General features: G+C 49.1%; 1 non-coding gene across 1 annotated transcript; it reads right to left on the bottom strand.

Annotated features, from left to right (window-relative positions):
* Positions 1–883: 883 nt before the first annotated feature.
* On the bottom strand, positions 884–1043 carry LOC120929836. Its single transcript, XR_005747522.1, has one exon. It is a non-coding gene; the product is annotated as a U1 spliceosomal RNA (small nuclear RNA).
* Between the last annotated feature and the right edge of the window lie 7340 nt (positions 1044–8383).

The following is an 8383-nucleotide window of genomic DNA, read 5'->3' on the forward strand; positions in this document are numbered from 1 at the left end:
GCTCGGAGCCACTGCTCCTTCTATTGGCCTGATCAGGCCAATAGAAGGAGCAGTGGCTCCGAGCGCGTAGCCCAATCAGCCTTTGTTCTCCCTGTTTGACCCTCCTCCCGGAAGTGTTCCTGGGAAGTAATCACGTGACCTGTCACGTGACCTGTGAGGCTGGAACAGACTACATCCTGAAGACCACAGGACAGGCCTGAAGACTCCACACAATCTGCTTTCTTCACTTCTAAAGCAGCCCATGGATCCGGGATGAGGACTACAGGATGTTACAGATGAGCTTTCTTTCCTTACCTTCTTGTAAGTGTGTTTTTTACAATGTGTCATTAAAAGAACCTCTTTAATGCTGCACTTAGGTGGCGCTTCCTTTCTCTACCCCTTTTTTGTTTACCACAGAGTCAGCTCTCTGAGGACAGCAGCCGCCATTGAACAGCCACATCACCTGCATTTTTAACCATTGAACTGCCTGTTACTACTATTTCCAATGGACTAATCACCATAATCCTACCCATATATGTACTTTGTATCTGCGCTGACAGTTACCTCTCCTACTATATTATCCAATGGTAGAGAGTGATGGGTGTCTCGGGAGCTGCACATCAAGTCAAAGCCTGCAGTGTGATAGTGAATGACAGTCTCAGCCTGGACCCCCACCAGGCCACGCACCAACGCGTTTCACTCCCCCACGGCGCTTACTCATGGCTGCCACAGTGGTCACATGTTTAGAAAGCTCCCAACTGCATGTACGCATAGGAGCTTACCGGTGCCCGCCAGTTACTGTACTGGGAGTGTGCAGGGCGTGAGCTTTCAGCACTTTACAATATAAAAGGGAGACAATACAGTTATAATACAATAAAATAAAAGAGAATTTTTTTTTTTTTTTTTAAGCGCGAACGCAGTCCCCCACTACCACAAATTATGCAGTCGAGTTTCCCGCATTTGGGGAAATCGCAGGGGTCAGCACAGCCGGAGTGCAATGGCTGAGCCTCGCCCTGGGAGAACCACCTTCATGATTACATGGTTGAGCGGTTAGCCAACTGTACTACGGTGCAGCAAGTTGTGGGTTCAATCCTCCCTGGGGGCTTAAAAAAAAAATAAAAAAAAGAGAATTAAAAGGGCCCTGCTCAGAAGAGCTTACAATCTAATAGGGTGGGGCAGGTGGTACAAAGGGTTGTAACTATGGGGAATGATATAAAAATAGAAAACTCCGGCGCTGTCTGATGGACTGGGATTGAGAACTGCAGCAGCACCTGTGGATCTGATCCTAACAGAAAATGTGATAATAATGTAAAGTGTGGTAGCTGCGCTGTGGGGGAGGGGATTGGAAGGGGAAGTGAAAGGGAAGGAGACGTAAAGGGATTGTGGGTGAACTAAACAGTGAAAAAAGAAAATGTAAATAATTTTTTTTTATAAAAACGGATAAAAAAAACTCAAATTTTTTAAAACCTTTTTAAAACCTCAGACTCTGTACCCGGTGCTCCAATCCCTACGTATCGTCACGTCACGATCCCCTGATGAAGTCACGTGACGTGACGATACGTAGGGATTGGAGCATCGGGTACAGACAGAGGGGTAGATCCACGTACATCGGCGCATATATAGACCGGCGTATCGCATCTCATTTACGTTACGCCGGCTCAACTTAGAGAGGCAAGTACCGTATCCTCAGAGTATTTGCGCCCGACAATGCGCCGGCGCAACGTAAATTCCGAGGTGTAAGCCGGCGTAATTGAAAGTAGGAAGGAAATGAGCCGTGACCCCATGCAAATGAAGGTCCGACCGGACGGCGCATGCGCAATGACGCTGACTGTGTTCAGCGCCTCTCTGCGCATGCTCAGAACTCGGCCCGGCGTAATCAGTGAGATACGAACTAGGCCCGGCGTAATTAGTGAAATATGCCCAGGGCATAAATACGCCCAGACATGCGCCCGTCCAGTGCAAAAGTACATCCTCTTGTTTCCCCCCCTGAAGCAAGGTGCTTTTGTTCTGTGGTTTGTTGCTTTTCGTTCTAGAGCCATGTCAGCAGCTCGGAAGAAGAGGAAGCTTAATTTCTCCCCACAGGAGAGGGCTATCATTATCAGGGCCATGACCCAGTATGATAGGTATCTCCATGGGGAAGAGAGTGCCAATACCACCCAGGCCAGGAGGAGGGAGATCCTGGCGCTGATTGAAGATGGTGTGAATGCTTTGGGGAGTGAGGCCAGGACCCCCAATGAGATTTTAAAAAAGATCAACGATCTGCTGCGCGTGGTCCGAGGTAAGCTGGCCAGGATGACCACTCATGCCAGGGGCACTGGAGGGGGACCAGCAACTACCCTGACGCTCACTGCTGAGGAGCGGGTGGTTGCCCAGTGCCTCCACAGGCATCAAGTGGAGGGAGTTCCTGGCTTTGACTCCATTGAGGAGGTCTTGAGGACAGGTAAGTGTGTTTTATTTTCTATCTGGTGTGTAACATGTGTGGGGGTGGAAGGGAACATGTGACAAGTGTGTGGATCCTCCAACATGTGAATGTTTTGTGTCATCCACAGATGTTCAGGAGGGTGCTGGGCCATCTGGCCAGTCCACACCATCCCCGGGACATGAGTCTGAGGCAGACCCCCTGGCAAGCCAGGTCCTCTGTGGAAGGGAGTGGCCACACCTCTCCTCATGAGGAGGTTGAGGAGGAGGAGGTCACCAGTGGCAATGAGGTGAGACTCCATTTGGAGTTGTCTTCCCCTGTTGCTGCCACCAGTCAGGCCTCCATCAGGGGTAGCCCCTCCCCCAACAAGGCTTCCCCCCAAAGGGTCTCCCCTTCTCCTAGGCCCCAAGCCTCTTCCGGACACAGGAAGGTGACCAGGAAGACAAGGGGGGTGGCAGACGTTCTGCCAGAAAACCTCCGGAGGGACCAGGCCCGCCATCTGGGTGAGGTTGTGAGGAGTATGGAGCACATGGCAGACAGCATGGCCTCCATAAAGGAATCGGTGCAGGATGTCGGATGCAATACCTCAGCTGTGATCACCTGCATGGCTGATCTGCAGACCACCACAGCAGGCGTGGGTGAGGAGATCCACGCCCTGACAGAGGCTGTCAGGGCCAACACGGCAGCCATCCAGGCGGGGGTGAGGCTGCAGGAGGACACCAATGTGGTCCTCACCCGCATCGCCCTGGCGTTGGAGGGCAGGCCGCCAGGTGTGCAGAGACCAGGGGATGCTTCTCCTCCCGATTCCCCCCCCCCCTGAGTCTCCCCCGAGGAGCCGGGGCCGCCGCAGGCGTGGGGCACGGCAGCGCCGTTGAGTTTTTGTTTATTTTTTAAGTTCGACTCAGGTTATGAGTTTTTTATGTTTATTTTTCTATTATACTCAGGTTATGAGTTTTTTTAGTTTTTTGTAGCCCAGGCAGGCTACAGTGTGACTGATGTATGAATGTGGGGGTGACATTCCTGCCGGAAAAGGGGTGTCACCCTCGGTTGTTGGGGAGAAGGGATCCCCAGGACCAGGGAGAAGTGATCCCCAGGTCCGTGTGAATGGTGTATGAATGTACAGCAACATAATTGGAGCCTTGGCGTGGTGTTGCTGCTCCCAAGTCCTGATTGGTGGACTTGGGCTAATCCAATTTGATGAGGATGTGGGGTGTGTGTGTAGGGACCACAGTGGTGTGCATGCGTGCATTCTCCTTGTGCCATGATGAATGTGTGTGTTTAACGTGCAAAGATGCCTACTGTGAGGCATCTCCTGACTGATGTTCCCTCAGAAGACGGGGTAGCCTCGGTTAGGGGGGATTGTCTGGTTCGGGGGTCAGGTCCTCACGTAGGTAAATCTCCAGGCCCTTTCTCACGGCGAAGTTGTGCAGCATGCACCGATGATCTGGCACACAAAGTTTGGGGAATACAACAGGGTACCCCCAGACTTATCCAGGCATCGGAAACAGGACTTCAGGAGGCGTTCCACCACTCCATGGGTACGTGCGTGTGCATCATTGTATCTTTGCTCTCCTGGGGTTTGGGCATTCCGGGATGGAGTCATGAGATGGGGTCCAAGTGCATATGCAGAGTCACCTGGAAGGGAAAAGACAGGAGGATGTTAGTCATGCATGTGCCCCTCGTAATGTCTGCATCATGGGGGTGGACAGTCATGCCTGACTCCCATGTCACTCACCAACCAGCCAGCTGTCCCCATACACGTTCTGTTCAAATCCTGTTGGGATGGGGCTTTGACGGTATATGTAGCTGTCGTGGCTGGACCCTGGGTGTTTGGCACGGACGTGCCATATGGGGCATTGGCTATCACCTGTACGTTGATGGAATGCCAGTGCTTCCGATTATGGTATATGTGCTCTGTGTCATGGGGGGGCCGTAGTGCCACTTGTGTGCAATCAATGGCCCCCACGGTGCGTGGGAATCCTGCAATTCTGACGAAATCCCGCATTGCCTTCACCCGCAGATGCTCCTGGGTGGGTCTGATGATTTGGTTGGCCATGCGTCTGAGGATTGCAGGGACAACCTGGTGCACACATCTGCTAATGGAGGATTGTGCCATCCCAGCCACAACTCCACTTGTACGCTGGAACGAGCCACTGGCAAGGAAATGGAGTGTTGCCAGGACCTTGACCAGTGGCTCCACTGCATGTGAGCGGTGTGTCTGGCTGGTGATGTCATCTTTCAGGGTTGTGGTAATTCCAGGATGGCAGTAGGGCTGAATCTGAAGATGCGATACACCTCAGAATCCACCATGCCAAAGACGTTTATGCGCGGCCGGTATATCCGCTCCCGTGCCCTCCTCCGTGCACTCCTCCTTCTACGCGCATCTAAAGCCAGTAGTATAGCTATGACCATGGATGCCCCAGGCATGTTGGCATACAGATTGTTGTCCTGCAAGTGTGGATGCTCAGCTCGTCCCCAACGGTGCTGCTGAAGCTGACCTGCACACGTCTGGTGCAAAGTTAAAGCTGCTTTTATGAGGGGTAACTTTAGACCGGACGTATGACCTATGCGCGGCGCGCGTACATTCGTGGATCGCCGTATCTCCCTCGTTTGCATAGCAAAACAATGGTGCGTCCAGCGTATATTTGCTCCCACGATGCGCTGGCGCAGAAAAATTACATCGATCGGAAAAACCTATTTTTCAGGCGTATCTCGTTTAGTGGATACGGCGCATAGATACGACGGCGCATATTTACACTTACGCCGCGCATCTTGATACACGCCGGCGTAAGTGCTTTGTGGATCTGCCCCAGAGTCTGAGGTTTTAATACGAGTTCGGCGCTCGTGGATGTTTTACTCTACTTCATTACCCAAATGTGAGTTTTTTATTTGTTTTTATTAAATTTATCCATTATATGGAGTCACGCTATGGTCTCTCTTTCGCTCTTCTTAACCCTCCTGGCGGTATTCCCAAGTGTGGCTCGGGGTGAGATTTTCAATCTACGAACGGTAACCCCGAGCCACACTCGGGCTTGCCTCGTTGGATGCAGAAAGAGGTTTCTTACCTTTTCTCCACGATCCAGCGATGAATCCCTGCAGTGTACGGCGGCCCTATGTTCCGCCCGATGCTCTGTGTTCCTCCGATTCCCTTCCCTGCGAGCGTCGCGACGCAGGGGGTGGAAGGGGGGGCGGCGCGAAATTCAAAGTAAAATAAAGTAAAACACAGTAAAACACACTGATACTATTGGATTAAAATTAAAAAAAAAATACAGTGACCTTTTATTGCCCCCCCCAGTGCTTTCCAGTGCCCTGTCTGCAGAATTACTATACCAATGTCTGTATACTGCACAGCAATCATGGCAAAGCGCGCCTCTACTTCAAAATCATTATGCGACCTGCTGCCAAACAGCGACAGCGATACCGAATCCCTTGCGGAGGAGCTGAGTGACAGCGACGTGTAGGAAAGTTCATCGTCGGACGCAGAAAGCAATGTGAGTGACGATCCGATCCTGCACCTGTGCCCAGCGATGTGCGGACTTGGTGCGCAATTGATTGCGCTACGGAGCATGTATCGCCCCCAAGGTTTCCATTCACAGGATCACCTGGGATAAAAGTGGACATAGAGGATGATAATCCTTTGGAATACCTCCGACTTTTTTTGACCGATGAGGTAACCGACAAAATCGTTTTGGAGACAAATCTATATCAAGAACAGCAATCTGCTACCCATCAGCTATTTTCAAGGCGCAGAAAATGGGAGCCTGTGACCAGCGACGATATATGGAAATTCCTTGGCCTCCTAATTTTACAGGGAGTGGTGGGGAAACCACTCCAAAAGTGGTACTGGACCACAAATGAATTATTGGCCACACCTTTTTTTTGGAACTGTAATGTCAGAATATAGGTTTTCATTGATAATGAAATATTTGCACTTTGCAAATAACGAGGAATTCGATGAACGTTCTCATCCAGCTCCAAAGCTTAAAAAAATTTGGGATATTTACCAAATGATTCTGCAGAACTTCCAGCGGACCTATATACCTGAGAGGGACATTACCATTGACGAAAGTCTCATGGCCTACAAAAGGTAGGCTCAGCTGGATTCAGTTCATTGCATCTAAGCGCGCTCGCTTTGGAATAAAATCCTTTATGCTATGTGAGTCCAGCTCTGGATATATATGGAACGCAGTACTGTATACTGGCAAAGGGACCAAATTCTCCCCGAGATTCAGCGATTATGGAATGGAAACCGCTTCAGTCCTTTCATTGATAGAGCCCTTGCTCAACCAGGGCTACTGTATCACTACGGACAATTTCTATACCTCCCCAGAACTATACGAGTTCCTTCTTCTAAATAGGACGGACGCTTATGGGACTGTGAGGCCTAACCGGCGTGACATGCCGTCAGCATTTCCAAATAAAAAGCTTGGGAGAGGACAAGTAGCTGCATGGCAAAAAGGGAAAATGTTGGCACTGAAGTGGCGGGACAAAAAGGACGTTTCCCTTTTGAGCACTGTCCATAACACCTCGACCGCCATGGTCCATACCAGAGGTGGAAAAGATGTTAGAAAGCCACCGGTTGTGTTGGACTACAACCACACGATGGGAGGTGTGGACAGGGCTGACCAGGCCATGACTTTTTATCCAGCAATGAGAAAGCAGCAGAAAAAATATGATAAAAAGATTTTCTGACATCTTTTGGAGCAATGTCTCTGGAACTCCTTCATCCTGCTGAAAAAAAAATGGCAGGTCTTTGGTCCATGCAGACTTTATGTGGAAGGTGGCAGAACAGATTTTTCTAAAACACCAAACGCCAACGGCGGTAAACCGTTCTGGACGACGGGCTTCTGGTGTTGTAAATCCTGAGTGACTGACTGGTCGTCATTTTTTGGACCACGTACCACCCACTCAAAAAAGAAACAGCACCCACACAGATGTGTGTGGTTTGCTGCTCCAAGCGCGACGCCAGCGGAAGGAAAATACGCAAAGAAACGCGCTACTGTTGTCTCGACTGCGATGTTGGACTTTGCGCCATACCGTGCTTTAAAGATTTTCATACCCGAGACATTTACTGAATTATGATTTTGCACCCTGTTTGACCCCCCCAAAAAATCCGTTTTTGAATATATTATTTGTTAAAATGTATTGAATTAAAAGTATAGTTATTATTAAATTATTTATTTGTTATTGTTTATTATATTATAATTTATGATTTTGTGTTTCAAATTTTGTCATAGTCTACTAGAGACTCTGGTTTGGACAGATTTAGGTGAGTTTTTCCTAAGAATTGCAGGCCTGCAATCTAAAACGCCAAATTTCCATGCAAAATAATGGTACCGCTCTCAGCACCTTTTTTCTGAAAGAATCATAGCGCCAGGGAGGTTAATGCTCTCATAATACATTGAGCCTGCCATCTGGATGTATGAGGATCAAACTACACTCTCACTTGTATAGCTGACACTCTGAGGGGGATACGAGTTCGGCACTTGTAGATATATGCCCGCTGTTCTTTCATTCATGTGAGTGCATTTTCTCAAGTCTTTACCCGTTTGAGGTACCCTCACAGTGTCACGCTATATGCATTGCATATATCTTCTCTTTTCTATGACACACACTGGCCGCTGAGAGCTGTCGTAGGAATCAGGAGGAGGTGTTTTGTCAGCCTACTCATTCAGCTGCGATCAGTATCTCTGTTAGCTGTTGGACAAACAGTCGTGAGGTGAGCTGCTAGCACACTCAGAGGTGTTATCAATGAAGATTTATTTTTTGCATGTTGCATCTTGGGTGGAGGTGTTTCATCTAGAGACTGTTCCGTGGAGGAATTACTGGACTTCTAGATCTGATCTTTATTTATGGGCAGGACTTTATCACATGTGTGATTTTGATAGTTTTGCACTTTTTTTTCCACTTATTCTATGCAAGTTTTGGTGTTTGTGTACGTAGTAGCAATTTTACTATGTACAGTATTTTCACTGCTAAATCTTT

Source organism: Rana temporaria, chromosome 2 (genome assembly GCF_905171775.1).
Source record: "Rana temporaria chromosome 2, aRanTem1.1, whole genome shotgun sequence".
Classification (NCBI taxonomy): domain Eukaryota; kingdom Metazoa; phylum Chordata; class Amphibia; order Anura; family Ranidae; genus Rana; species Rana temporaria.